This window comes from Pleurodeles waltl, chromosome 3_1 (assembly GCF_031143425.1).
Source record: "Pleurodeles waltl isolate 20211129_DDA chromosome 3_1, aPleWal1.hap1.20221129, whole genome shotgun sequence".
NCBI lineage: Eukaryota > Metazoa > Chordata > Amphibia > Caudata > Salamandridae > Pleurodeles > Pleurodeles waltl.
Genome location: NC_090440.1, coordinates 932,875,507 through 932,890,539, shown reverse-complemented (window position 1 = coordinate 932,890,539; position 15,033 = coordinate 932,875,507). Strand labels below are relative to the sequence as shown.

The 15,033-nt window shown below is 50.2% G+C and overlaps 1 protein-coding gene across 5 annotated transcripts in view; it reads left to right on the top strand.

The window, feature by feature from the left end:
- The window catches only part of SRRM1 (serine and arginine repetitive matrix 1), a 657,402-nt gene that overhangs the window by 115,753 nt on the left and 526,616 nt on the right, over nt 1-15,033 (top strand). The gene's annotated exons all lie outside the window — the stretch shown is intronic.

The following is a 15,033-nucleotide window of genomic DNA, read 5'->3' as shown; positions in this document are numbered from 1 at the left end:
TAAATTCACTACACCATACCATCCACAAACTAATGGCTTGGTTGAGAGATTCAACAAGACATTAAAAGGCATGATCATGGGGCTCCCAGAAAAGCTCAAAAGGAGATGGGATGTCCTCTTACCATGTCTGCTTTTCGCTTACAGAGAGGTGCCACAGAAGGGAGTAGGATTCTCACCCTTTGAACTTCTGTTTGGTCATCCTGTAAGGGGACCACTTGCCCTTGTTAAAGAAGGCTGGGAGAGACCTCTCCATGAGCCTAAACAGGACATAGTGGACTATGTACTTGGCCTTCGCTCTAGAATGGCAGAGTACATGGAAAAGGCAACCAAAAACCTTGAGGCCAGCCAACAGCTCCAGAAGTTTTGGTATGACCAAAAGGCTGCACTGGTTGAGTTCCAACCAGGGCAGAAAGTCTGGGTTCTGGAGCCTGTGGCTCCCAGGGCACTCCAGGACAAATGGAGTGGCCCTTACCCAGTACTAGAAAGGAAGAGTCAGGTCACCTACCTGGTGGACCTGGGCACAAGCAGGAGCCCCAAGAGGGTGATCCATGTGAACCGCCTTAAGCTCTTCCATGACAGGGCTGATGTGAATCTGTTGATGGTAACAGATGAGGATCAGGAGGCAGAGAGTGAACCTCTCCCTGATCTTCTGTCATCAGACCCAAAAGATGGCACAGTAGATGGAGTGATCTACTCAGACACCCTCTCTGGCCAACAGCAAGCTGATTGTAGGAGAGTCCTACAACAGTTTCCTGAACTCTTCTCCTTAACCCCTGGTCAGACACACCTGTGTACCCATGATGTGGACACAGGAGACAGCATGCCTGTCAAGAACAAAATCTTTAGACAATCTGACCATGTTAAAGAAAGCATCAAGATGGAAGTCCACAAGATGCTGGAATTGGGAGTAATTGAGCGCTCTGACAGCCCCTGGGCTAGCCCAGTGGTCTTAGTCCCCAAACCTCACACCAAAGATGGAAAGAAAGAGATGAGGTTTTGTGTGGACTACAGAGGGCTCAATTCTGTCACCAAGACAGATGCCCATCCAATTCCAAGAGCTGATGAGCTCATTGATAAATTAGGTGCTGCCAAATTTCTAAGTACCTTTGACTTGACAGCAGGGTACTGGCAAATAAAAATGGCACCTGGAGCAAAAGAAAAGACAGCATTCTCCACACCTGATGGGCATTATCAGTTTACTGTTATGCCCTTTGGTTTAAAGAATGCCCCTGCCACCTTCCAAAGGTTGGTGAATCAAGTCCTTGCTGGCTTGGAGTCCTTTAGCACAGCTTATCTTGATGATATTGCTGTCTTTAGCTCCACCTGGCAGGATCACCTGGTCCACCTGAAGAAGGTTTTGAAGGCTCTGCAATCTGCAGGCCTCTCTATCAAGGCATCCAAATGCCAGATAGGGCAGGGAACTGTGGTTTACTTGGGACACCTTGTAGGTGGAGGCCAAGTTCAGCCACTCCAACCCAAGATCCAGACCATTCTGGACTGGGTAGCTCCAAAAACCCAGACTCAAGTCAGGGCATTCCTTGGCTTGACTGGGTATTACAGGAGGTTTGTGAAGGGATATGGATCCATTGTGACAGCCCTCACTGAACTCACCTCCAAGAAAATGCCCAAGAAAGTGAACTGGAATGTGGAATGCCAACAGGCCTTTGACACCCTGAAACAAGCAATGTGCTCAGCACCAGTTCTAAAAGCTCCAGATTATTCTAAGCAGTTCATTGTGCAGACTGATGCCTCTGAACATGGGATAGGGGCAGTTTTGTCCCAAACAAATGATGATGGCCTTGACCAGCCTGTTGCTTTCATTAGCAGGAGGTTACTCCCCAGGGAGCAGCGTTGGAGTGCCATTGAGAGGGAGGCCTTTGCTGTGGTTTGGTCCCTGAAGAAGCTGAGACCATACCTCTTTGGGACTCACTTCCTAGTTCAAACTGACCACAGACCTCTCAAATGGCTGATGCAAATGAAAGGTGAAAATCCTAAACTGTTGAGGTGGTCCATCTCCCTACAGGGAATGGACTTTATAGTGGAACACAGACCTGGGACTGCCCATGCCAATGCAGATGGCCTTTCCAGGTTCTTCCACTTAGAAAATGAAGACTCTCTTGGGAAAGGTTAGTCTCATCCTCTTTCGTTTGGGGGGGGGTTGTGTAAGGAAATGCCTCCTTGGCATGGTTGCCCCCTGACTTTTTGCCTTTGCTGATGCTATGTTTACAATTGAAAGTGTGCTGAGGCCTGCTAACCAGGCCCCAGCACCAGTGTTCTTTCCCTAACCTGTACTTTTGTATCCACAATTGGCAGACCCTGGCATCCAGATAAGTCCCTTGTAACTGGTACTTCTAGTACCAAGGGCCCTGATGCCAAGGAAGGTCTCTAAGGGCTGCAGCATGTCTTATGCCACCCTGGAGACCTCTCACTCAGCACAGACACACTGCTTGCCAGCTTGTGTGTGCTAGTGGGGACAAAACGAGTAAGTCGACATGGCACTCCCCTCAGGGTGCCATGCCAGCCTCTCACTGCCTATGCAGTATAGGTAAGACACCCCTCTAGCAGGCCTTACAGCCCTAAGGCAGGGTGCACTATACCATAGGTGAGGGTGCCAGTGCATGAGCATGGTACCCCTACAGTGTCTAAACAAAACCTTAGACATTGTAAGTGCAGGGTAGCCATAAGAGTATATGGTCTGGGAGTCTGTCAAACACGAACTCCACAGCACCATAATGGCTACACTGAAAACTGGGAAGTTTGGTATCAAACTTCTCAGCACAATAAATGCACACTGATGCCAGTGTACATTTTATTGCAAAATACACCCCAGAGGGCACCTTAGAGGTGCCCCCTGAAACTTAACCGACTGTCTGTGTAGGCTGACTAGTTCCAGCAGCCTGCCACACCAGAGACATGTTGCTGGCCCCATGGGGAGAGTGCCTTTGTCACTCTGAGGCCAGTAACAAAGCCTGCACTGGGTGGAGATGCTAACACCTCCCCCAGGCAGGAGCTGTGACACCTGGCGGTGAGCCTCAAAGGCTCACCCCTTTGTCACAGCCCAGCAGGGCACTCCAGCTTAGTGGAGTTGCCCGCCCCCTCCGGCCACGGCCCCCACTTTTGGCGGCAAGGCTGGAGGGAACAAAGAAAGCAACAAGGAGGAGTCACTGGCCAGTCAGGACAGCCCCTAAGGTGTCCTGAGCTGAGGTGACTCTAACTTTTAGAAATCCTCCATCTTGCAGATGGAGGATTCCCCCAATAGGGTTAGGATTGTGACCCCCTCCCCTTGGGAGGAGGCACAAAGAGGGTGTACCCACCCTCAGGGCTAGTAGCCATTGGCTACTAACCCCCCAGACCTAAACACGCCCTTAAATTTAGTATTTAAGGGCTACCCGGAACCCTAGAAAATTAGATTCCTGCAACTACAAGAAGAAGGACTGCCCAGCTGAAAACCCCTGCAGCGGAAGACCAGAAGACGACAACTGCCTTGGCTCCAGAAACTCACCGGCCTGTCTCCTGCCTTCCAAAGATCCTGCTCCAGCGACGCCTTCCAAAGGGACCAGCGACCTCGACATCCTCTGAGGACTGCCCCTGCTTCGAAAAGACAAGAAACTCCCGAGGACAGCGGACCTGCTCCAAGAAAGGCTGCAACTTTGTTTCCAGCAACCTTGAAAGAACCCTGCAAGCTCCCCGCAAGAAGCGTGAGACTTGCAACACTGCACCCGGCGACCCCGACTCGGCTGGTGGAGATCCGACACCTCAGGAGGGACCCCAGGACTACTCTGATACTGTGAGTACCAAAACCTGTCCCCCCTGAGCCCCCACAGCGCCGCCTGCAGAGGGAATCCCGAGGCTTCCCCTGACCGCGACTCTTTGAATCCAAAGTCCCGACGCCTGGGAGAGACCCTGCACCCGCAGCCCCCAGGACCTGAAGGACCGGACTTTCACTGGAGAAGTGACCCCCAGGAGTCCCTCTCCCTTGTCCAAGTGGAGGTTTCCCCGAGGAACCCCCCCCTTGCCTGCCTGCAGCGCTGAAGAGATCCCGAGATCTCTCATAGACTAACATTGCGAACCCGACGCCTGTTTCTACACTGCACCCGGCCGCCCCCGCGCCGCTGAGGGTGAAATTTCTGTGTGGGCTTGTGTCCCCCCCGGTGCCCTACAAAACCCCTCTGGTCTGCCCTCCGAAGACGCGGGTACTTACCTGCAAGCAGACCGGAACCGGGGCACCCCCTTCTCTCCATTCTAGCCTATGTGTTTTGGGCACCACTTTGAACTCTGCACCTGACCGGCCCTGAGCTGCTGGTGTGGTGACTTTGGGGTTGCTCTGAACCCCCAACGGTGGGCTACCTTGGACCAAGAACTGAACCCTGTAAGTGTCTTACTTACCTGGTAAAACTAACAAAAACTTACCTCCCCCAGGAACTGTGAAAATTGCACTAAGTGTCCACTTTTAAAACAGCTATTTGTCAATAACTTGAAAAGTATACATGCAATTTTTATGATTTGAAGTTCCTAATGTACTTACCTGCAATACCTTTCAAACAAGATATTACATGTTAAATTTGAACCTGTGGTTCTTAAAATAAACTAAGAAAATATATTTTTCTATACAAAAACCTATTGGCTGGATTTGTCTCTGAGTGTGTGTACCTCATTTATTGTCTATGTGTATGTACAACAAATGCTTAACACTACTCCTTGGATAAGCCTACTGCTCGACCACACTACCACAAAATAGAGCATTAGTATTATCTATTTTTACCACTATTTTACCTCTAAGGGGAACCCTTGGATTCTGTGCATGCTATTCCTTACTTTGAAATAGCACATACAGAGCCAACTTCCTACAGCCCCCTTGTTGGGCCCGTCTGAAGTGCTGCGTGGACTCGTGGTCCTTTTCGTAGAACAGTGTACCTTTTTGATTTGAATACAGTGTCTGGACAACCAAGAAGGCCCAAGCAGCCGCACAGTCTAATAGTAAATCTAGGTGGCATACCAATGACTAGCCCACAGAAACTCGTTTTTGAGAAAGGTTTAGGTTTCGTCCCTTCATCCCCTCTGGACAAATTCAGATTGTGTATAGAAGTGAATGATTTTATTAGGAAAATTAAGTTAAGATTGTTTTTCGAAGGTTAACCTGTGGGTACTTCAACTCAGGGGTTAACAGTCCTACGCAGTAAGTCATCCTTCACATCCCCAGCACATCTGAGTAGAAATTCTTGCTCTTAGAAAAAGCAGTCCTGAAGGATATTAGTGAGATCAACCCAAGCACTTAAAGGGTGTTTGTAGGAAGTTGGCTCTGTATGTGCTATTTCAAAGTAAGGAATAGCATGCACAGAGTCCAAGGGTTCCCCTTAGAGGTAAAATAGTGGTAAAAATAGATAATACTAATGCTCTATTTTGTGGTAGTGTGGTCGAGCAGTAGGCTTATCCAAGGAGTAGTGTTAAGCATTTGTTGTACATACACATAGACAATAAATGAGGTACACACACTCAGAGACAAATCCAGCCAATAGGTTTTGTTATAGAAAAATATCTTTTCTTAGTTTATTTTAAGAACCACAGGTTCAAATTCTACATGTAATCTCTCATTCGAAAGGTATTGCAGGTAAGTACTTTAGGAACTTCAATTCATCAAAATTGCATGTATACTTTTCAAGTTATTCACAAATAGCTGTTTTAAAAGTGGACACTTAGTGCAATTTTCACAGTTCCTAGGGGAGGTAAGTATTTGTGAGGTTAACCAGGTAAGTAAGACACTTACAGGGCTTAGTTCTTGGTCCAAGGTAGCCCACCGTTGGGGGTTCAGAGCAACCCCAAAGTCACCACACCAGCAGCTCAGGGCCGGTCAGGTGCAGAGTTCAAAGTGGTGCCCAAAACACATAGGCTAGAATGGAGAGAAGGGGGTGCCCCGGTTCCGGTCTGCTTGCAGGTAAGTACCCGCGTCTTCGGAGGGCAGACCAGGGGGGTTTTGTAGGGCACCGGGGGGGACACAAGTCCACACAGAAATTTCACCCTCAGCAGCGCGGGGGCGGCCGGGTGCAGTGTAGAAACAGGCGTCGGGTTCGCAATGTTAGTCTATGAGAGATCTCGGGATCTCTTCAGCGCTGCAGGCAGGCAAGGGGGGAATTCCTCGGGGAAACCTCCACTTGGGCAAGGGAGAGGGACTCCTGGGGGTCACTTCTCCAGTGAAAGTCCGGTCCTTCAGGTCCTGGGGGCTGCGGGTGCAGGGTCTCTCCCAGGCGTCGGGACTTTAGGTTCAAAGAGTCGCGGTCAGGGGAAGCCTCGGGATTCCCTCTGCAGGCGGCGCTGTGGGGGCTCAGGGGGGACAGGTTTTGGTACTCACAGTATCAGAGTAGTCCTGGGGTCCCTCCTGAGGTGTTGGATCGCCACCAGCCGAGTCGGGGTCGCCGGGTGCAGTGTTGCAAGTCTCACGCTTCTTGCGGGGAGCTTGCAGGGTTCTTTAAAGCTGCTGGAAACAAAGTTGCAGCTTTTCTTGGAGCAGGTCCGCTGTCCTCGGGAGTTTCTTGTCTTTTCGAAGCAGGGGCAGTCCTCAGAGGATGTCGAGGTCGCTGGTCCCGTTGGAAGGCGTCGCTGGAGCAGGATCTTTGGAAGGCAGGAGACAGGCCGGTGAGTTTCTGGAGCCAAGGCAGTTGTCGTCTTCTGGTCTTCCTCTGCAGGGGTTTTCAGCTAGGCAGTCCTTCTTCTTGTAGTTGCAGGAATCTAATTTTCTAGGGTTCAGAGTAGCCCTTAAATACTAAATTTAAGGGCGTGTTTAGGTCTGGGGGGTTAGTAGCCAATGGCTACTAGCCCTGAGGGTGGGTACACCCTCTTTGTGCCTCCTCCCAAGGGGAGGGGGTCACAATCCTAGCCCTATTGGGGGAATCCTCCATCTGCAAGATGGAGGATTTCTAAAAGTCAGTCACCTCAGCTCAGGACACCTTAGGGGCTGTCCTGACTGGCCAGTGACTCCTCCTTGTTTTTCTCATTATTTTCTCCGGCCTTGCCGCCAAAAGTGGGGCCTGGCCGGAGGGGGCGGGCAACTCCACTAGCTGGAGTGTCCTGCTGGGTTGGCACAAAGGAGGTGAGCCTTTGAGGCTCACCGCCAGGTGTGACAATTCCTGCCTGGGGGAGGTGTTAGCATCTCCACCCAGTGCAGGCTTTGTTACTGGCCTCAGAGTGACAAAGGCACTCTCCCCATGGGGCCAGCAACATGTCTCGGTTCGTGGCAGGCTGCTAAAACTAGTCAGCCTACACAGATAGTCGGTTAAGTTTCAGGGGGCACCTCTAAGGTGCCCTCTGTGGTGTATTTTACAATAAAATGTACACTGGCATCAGTGTGCATTTATTGTGCTGAGAAGTTTGATACCAAACTTCCCAGTTTTCAGTGTAGCCATTATGGTGCTGTGGAGTTCGTGTTTGACAGACTCCCAGACCATATACTCTTATGGCTACCCTGCACTTACAATGTCTAAGGTTTTGTTTAGACACTGTAGGGGTACCATGCTCATGCACTGGTACCCTCACCTATGGTATAGTGCACCCTGCCTTAGGGCTGTAAGGCCTGCTAGAGGGGTGTCTTACCTATACTGCATAGGCAGTGAGAGGCTGGCATGGCACCCTGAGGGGAGTGCCATGTCGACTTACTCGTTTTGTCCTCACTAGCACACACAAGCTGGCAAGCAGTGTGTCTGTGCTGAGTGAGAGGTCTCCAGGGTGGCATAAGACATGCTGCAGCCCTTAGAGACCTTCCTTGGCATCAGGGCCCTTGGTACTAGAAGTACCAGTTACAAGGGACTTATCTGGATGCCAGGGTCTGCCAATTGTGGATACAATGGTACATTTTAGGTGAAGGAACACTGGTGCTGGGGCCTGGTTAGCAGGGTCCCAGCACACTTCTCAGTCAAGTCAGCATCAGTATCAGGCAAAAAGTGGGGGGTAACTGCAACAGGGAGCCATTTCTTTACAGTGTTCCATAACACAACGAAGAATGAGAAAAAAGCCTTAGAAAAATTGGCTAACACTTACATAGTGATAAAACCAGCAGATAAGGGAGGTGCCATTATGATCTAAACTACAAAGGTTTATTGATAGGAATGTCTGAGAATGTTGGGCGATGTATGCAACTACGAAACAAATAAAGGAGGACCCAACTGAATTTCTAAAGACAAGGATTAGCAGTATAGTGGAGCAAGCTCTAGCGCACAATTGGATCTCCCAAAAAGAAGGGGATTTCCTAATTGTAAAGAAATGGCTCCCTGTTGCAGTTACCCCTCACTTTTTGCCTGATACTGATGCTGACTTGACTGAGAAGTGTGCTGGGACCCTGCTAACCAGGCCCCAGCACCAGTGTTCTTTCACCTAAAATGTACCATTGTTTCCACAATTGGCACAACCCTGGCACCCAGGTAAGTCCCTTCTAACTGGTACCCCTGGTACCAAGGGCCCTGATGCCAGGGAAGGTCTCTAAGGGCTGCAGCATGTCTTATGCCACCATAGAGACCCCTCACTCAGCACAGACACACTGCTTGCCAGCTTGTGTGTGCTTGTGGGGAGAAAATGACTAAGTAGACATTGCACTCCCCTCAGGGTGCCATGCCAACCTCACACTGCCTGTGGCATAGGTAAGTCGCCCCTCTAGCAGGCCTTACAGCCCTAAGGCAGGGTGCACTATACCACAGGTGAGGGCATAGGTGCATGAGCACTATGCCCCTACAGTGTCTAAGCAAAACCTTAGACATTGTAAGTGCAGGGTAGCCATTAGAGTATATGGGCTGGGAGTCTGTCAAAAACGAACTCCACAGCTCCATAATGGCTACACTGAAAACTGGGAAGTTTGGTATCAAACTTCTCAGAATAATGAACCCACACTGATGCCAGTGTTGGATTTGTTAAAAAATGCACACAGAGGGCACCTTAGAGATGCCCCCTGTATTTTACCCAATTGTTCAGTGCAGGACTGACTGGTCTGTGCCAGCCTGCTGCTGAGAGACAAGTTTCTGACCCCATGCGGTGAGAGCCTTTGTGCTCTCTGAGGACAGAAACAAAGCCTGCTCTGGGTGGAGGTGCTTCACACCTCCCCCCTGCAGGAACTGTAACACCTAGCAGTGAGCTTCAAAGGCTCAAGCTTCGTGTTACAATGCCCGAGGGCACTCCAGCTAGTGGAGATGCCCGCCCCCTGGACACAGCCCCCACTTTTGGCGGCAAGTCCAGGAGCGATAATGAGAAAAACAAGGAGGAGTCACTGGCCAGTCAGGACAGCCCCTAAGGTGTCCTGAGGTGACTCTGACTTTTAGAAATCCTCCATCTTGTAGAAGGAGGATTCCCCCAATAGGGATAGGAATGTGACCCCCTCCCCTTGGGAGGAGGCACAAAGAGGGTGTACCCACCCTCAGGGCTAGTAGCCAGTGGCTACTAACCCCCCAGACCTAAACACGCCCTTAAATTTAGTATTTAAGGGCTTCCCTGAACCTAAGAATTTAGATTCCTGAAACTACAAGAAGAAGAGGACTGCTGAGCTGAAAAACCCCTGCAGAGGAAGAACAGAAGACACCAACTGCTTTGGCCCCAGACTTACCAGCCTGTCTCCTGCCTTCCAAAGAAACCTGCTCCAGCTACGCTTTCCAAGGGACCAGCGACCTCTGAATCCTCTGAGGACTGCCCTGCTTCAAGAAAGACAAGAAACTCCTGAGGACAGCGGCACTGCTCCAAAAGAACTGCAACTTTGTTACAGAGGAGCAGATTTAAAGACCCCTGCAAATCCCCGCAAGAAGCGTGAGACTTGCAACACTGCACCCGGCGACCCCGACTCGACTGGTGGAGAACCAACACCTCAGGGAGGACCCTCCGGCGACTCCGAGACCGTGAGTAACCAAAGTTGTCCCCCCTGAGCTCCCACAGCGACGCCTGCAGAGGGAATCCTGAGGCTCCCCTTGACCGCGACTGCCTGAACCTAAAGTCCCGACAGCTGGAAAAGACCCTGAAGGAACAGAACTTCTGTGCAGGAGTGACCCCCAGGAGGCCCTCTCGCTTGCCCAGGTGGTGGCTACCCGAGGAGCCCCCCCCTTGCCTGCCTGCACCGCTGAAGAGACCCCTTGGTCTCCCATTGAAATCAACAGAGAACCCGACGCTTGTTTGCACACTGCACCCGGCCGCCCCTGCGCTGCTGAGGGTGTACTTTGTGTGGACTTGTGTCCCCCCCCGGTGCCCTACAAAACCCCCCTGGTCTGCCCTCTGAAGACACAGGTACTTACCTGCTGGCAGACTGGAACCGGGGCACCTCTTTGACCTCTGCACCTGACCGGCCCTCAGCTGCTGGTGTGGTAACTTTGGGGTTGCTCTGAACCCCCAACGGTGGGCTCCCTTGGACCCAAAACTGAACCCTGTAAGTGATTTACTTACCTGCTAAAAATAACAATACTTTACCTCCCCCAGGAACTGTGAAAATTGCACTGTCCACTTTTAAAACAGCTATTTGTGTTTTATGTGAAAAGTATATATGCTACTGTAATTATTCAAAGTTCCTAAAGTACTTACCTGCAATACCTGTCAAATGAGATATTACATGTAGAATTTGAACCTGTGGTTCTTAAAATAAACTAAGAAAATATATTTTTCTATAACAAAACCTATTGGCTGGATTTGTCTCTGAGTGCGTGTTCCTCATTTATTGCCTGTGTGTATGTACAACAAATGCTTAACACTACTCCTTTGATAAGCCTACTGCTCGACCACACTACCACAAACTAGAGCATTAGTATTATCTCTTTTTGCCACTATCTTACCTCTAAGGGAACCCTTGTACTCTGTGCATACTATTCCTTACATTGAAATAGTGCATACAGAGCCAACTTCCTACACTAATCAATAGGAATCCGGGAACTCCATACTTCTACATTATCCCTAAATTCCCCAAAAAACCTTGAGAACATATTATCAGGAATCAACTCCATTTTGGAACCCTTGTCCCGTTTTGCAGATGCCTTTTTGAGACCCATAGACCAAAACACGGATACCTATCTCAAAGATATGAAAGACGTACTAGGTCTCTTAAAAAACAGACTCTTTGACCGAGAAACTGAGACACTGATAGGACTGGTTGTGAAGAGCCTATACACTAGTCTCCCTCGCTCTGACACATTACGTATAATGGAAGAGGTTATCTTTGACACAGACTGGGACTATCAAACACCATGGAACGTAATTATGGAATGTTGTTTTTGAGCTCTAACAAAATTTATTTTGGGTTTGAAGGAACGTTGTACCTTCAGAAACATGAGACCTGCATGGAAAGCACCTTCGCTCTGAGCCTGGCTGACTTCTATGTCCATCGTCTTGAAAAACAGAGAATTCTAAACTCGGTGTGCCCATACGGAGAGAATATAGTATTGTGGAAAAGATATATTGACGACATACTGGTTATCTGGAAAGGGGAAGCTACACAAGTGGCGACGTTCCTAGAATGGCTAAACAGACAGGATGAGTTCCTGAGGTTCACCCACACAATGAGCAAGGAACTGATCTTCTTGGATTTAAACATTATAGCCACCCATGGTGCTCACAAGACAACCACTCACGAAAAACCAACAGCCAAGAATTGTCTACTAATGTATGATAGTGCGCACCCTACCACTTGAGAGAGAACCTCCCGTTTGGAAAATTCCTTAGACCGAGAATGAACTGCTCAGAGGTATCGGATTACTAAAAGCAAGCTCAAAAGTTAATATTGAAGCTGGAGCCAAGGACATACCCCCCAGGTTAATCAATCGAGCCATGAAACAAGGTTGCAATAACAGCAGATCTTTTGGATACCCCTCCTCAAAAACAATGTTGCAAGGTGAAGTTGTTTTGGGAGTTGTAGGCTTGCTTGGTTCCTGTGAAGTCTTGCAGCGGTTCTGGTGGCCAGGAGCAGAAGAGGTCGATGCAGAGGAGTCCTGGTGGGGACCCACCCGCAAGGGAGTTCCTAAATAGCCCTAACAGGAGTTTGGTTACTCTGCAGGTTGACCTCAGTATCAGATGGGGTCACTTCTCCTGGGGTGGTGATGGACAGGGGAGTGGTCACTCCCTTTTCCCTTGTTCTTTTGCGCCAGAGCAGGGACGGGGGTCCCTGGACTGGTGCAAACCAGATTAGGTGAGGCGGGCACCAGATGTGCCATTCAAAGCAAGCCGGTGTCACGGGGAGGCTACCCCTTCACAGAATAGTAACACCTATTTTCAAGGAAAAGGGTATTGCTCAAACCCCCCCCCCCCCCCAACAGGAAGTCATTTGTTCTGCCTTCCCCTGCCTGAGCTGTTCAAGCAGCAGGAGGGCAGAAACCTGTATAAGGGGCTGCAGCCGCTTGGGATGCCTGCAGACCCTGGACGACTGGCATTAATCTTTTCACACAGGCTGCAATGGCAGGCCTGCAGACTGTTTGTATGGGCTCCTGTGGGTGGCATAACATGCTGCAGGCCATTTGGGACCTCTGGTGTGCCAGTGCCCTGGGTACCCAAATACCATATGTAAAGAAATGGCTCCCTGTTGCAGTTACCCCCCCACTTTTTGCCTGATACTGATGCTGACTTGACTGAGAAGTGTGCTGGGACCCTGCTAACCAGGCCCCAGCACCAGTGTTCTTTCACCTAAAATGTGCTTTTGATTCCACAATTGGCACACCCTGGCATCCAGGTAAGTCCCTTGTAACTGGTACCCCTGGTACCAAGGGCCCTGATGCCAGGGAAGGTCTCTAAGGGCTGCAGCATATCTTATGCCACCCTGGGGACCCCTCACTCAGCACCGACACACTGCTTGCCAGCTTGTGTGTGCTGATGAGAACAAAACGAGTAAGTCGACATGGCACTCCCCTCAGGGTGCCATGCCAACCTCACACTGCCTATGCAGTATAGATAAGTCACCCCTCTAGTAGGCCTTACAGCCCTAAGGCAGGGTGCACTATACCATAGGTGAGGGCACCAGTGCATGAGCACTATGCCCCTACAGTGTCTAAGCAAAACCTTAGACATTGTAAGTGCAGGGTAGCCATAAGAGTATATGGTCTGGGAGTCTGTCAAAAACGAACTCCACAGCTCCATAATGGCTACACTGAATACTGGGAAGTTTGGTATCAAACTTCTCAGAATAATAAACCCACACTGATGCCAGTGTTGGATTTATTAAAAAATGCACACAGAGGGCATCTTAGAGATACCCCCTGTATTTTACCCAATTGTTCAGTGCAGGACTGACTGGTCTGTGCCAGCCTGCTGCTGAGAGACGAGTGTCTGACCTCATGCGGTGAGAGCCTTTGTGCTCTCTGAGGACAGAAACAAAGCCTGTTCTGGGTGGAGGTGCTTCACACCTCCCCCCTGCAGGAACTGTAACACCTAGCAGTGAGCTTCAAAGGCTCCAGCTTAGTGTTACAATGCCCCAGGGCACTCCAGCTAGTGGAGATGCCCGCCTCCTGGACCCAGCCCCCACTTTTGGCGGCAAGTCCAGGAGAGATAATGAGAAAAACAAGGAGTCGTCACTGGCCAGTCAGGACAGCCCCTAAGGTGTCCTGAGCTGAGGTGACTGACTTTTAGAAATCCTCCATCTTGTAGAAGGGGGATTCCCCCAATAGGATAGGATTGTGACCCCCTCCCCTTGGGAGGAGGCACAAAGAGGGTGTACCCACCCTCAGGGCTAGTAGCCATTGGCTACTAACCCCCCAGACCTAAACACGCCCTTAAATTTAGTATTTAAGGGCTCCCCTGAACCTAAGAATTTAGATTCCTGCAACTTTCCGAAGAAGAAGACTGCTGAGCTGAAAACCCCTGCAGAAGAAGAAAGAAGACACCAACTGCTTTGGCCCCAGTCCGACCGGCCTGTCTCCTGCCTTCTAAAGAACCCTGCTCCAGCGACGCTTTCTCCAGGACCAGCGACCTCTGAATCCTCAGAGGACTGCCCTGCTTCCAAGAGACCAAGAAACTCCCGAGGACAGCGGCACTGCTCCAAAAGAACTGCAACTTTGTTTCAAGGAGCAGATTTAAAGACCCCTGCAACTCCCCGCAAGAAGCGTGAGACTTGCAACACTGCACCCGGCGACCCCGACGCGACTGGTGGAGAACCAACACCTCAGGGAGGACCCTCCGGCGACTCCGAGTCCGTGAGTAACCAAAGTTGTCCCCCCTGAGCCCCCACAGCGACGCCTGCAGAGGGAATCCCGAGGCTCCCCCTGACCGCGACTGCCTGAACTCCATTTCCCGACGGCTGGAAAAGACCCTGCACCCGCAGCCCCCAGCACCTAAAGGAACGGAACTCCTGTGCAGGAGTGACCCCCAGGAAGCCCTCTCCCTTGCCCAGGTGGTGGCTACCCACGAGGAGCCCCCCCTTGCCTGCCTGCAACGCTGAAGAGATCCCTTGATCTCTCATTGATTTCCATTGAAAACCCGATTCTTGTTTCTACATTGCACCCGGCCGCCCCAGTGCCGCTGAGGGTGTACTTTTTGTGTGGACTTGTGTCCCCCCCCCCGGTGCCCTACAAAACCCCCCTGGTCTGCCCTCTGAAGACGCGGGTACTTACCTGCTGGCAGACCGGAACCGGGGCACCCCCTTCTCTCCATTGAAGCCTATGCGTTTTGGGCACCTCTTTGACCTCTGCACCTGACCGGCCCTGAGCTGCTGGTGTGGTAACTTTGGGGTTGCTCTGAACCCCCAACGGTGGGCTACCTTGGACCCAAACCTTAGACTTGTAAGTGATTTACTTACCTGACAAAAACTAACAAAAACTTACCTCCCCAGGAACTGTGAAAATTGCACTGTGTCCACTTTTAAAACCGCTTATTGTGTTTTATGTAAAAAGTATACATGCTAATGTAATGATTCAAAGTTCCTAAACTACTTACCTGCAATACCTTTCAAATGAGATATTACATGTAGAATTTGAACCTGTGGTTCTTAAAATAAACTAAGAAAATATATTTTTCTATAACAAAACCTATTGGCTGGATTTGTCTCTGAGTGTGTGTTTCTCATTTATTGCCTGTGTATATGTACAACAAATGCTTAACACTACT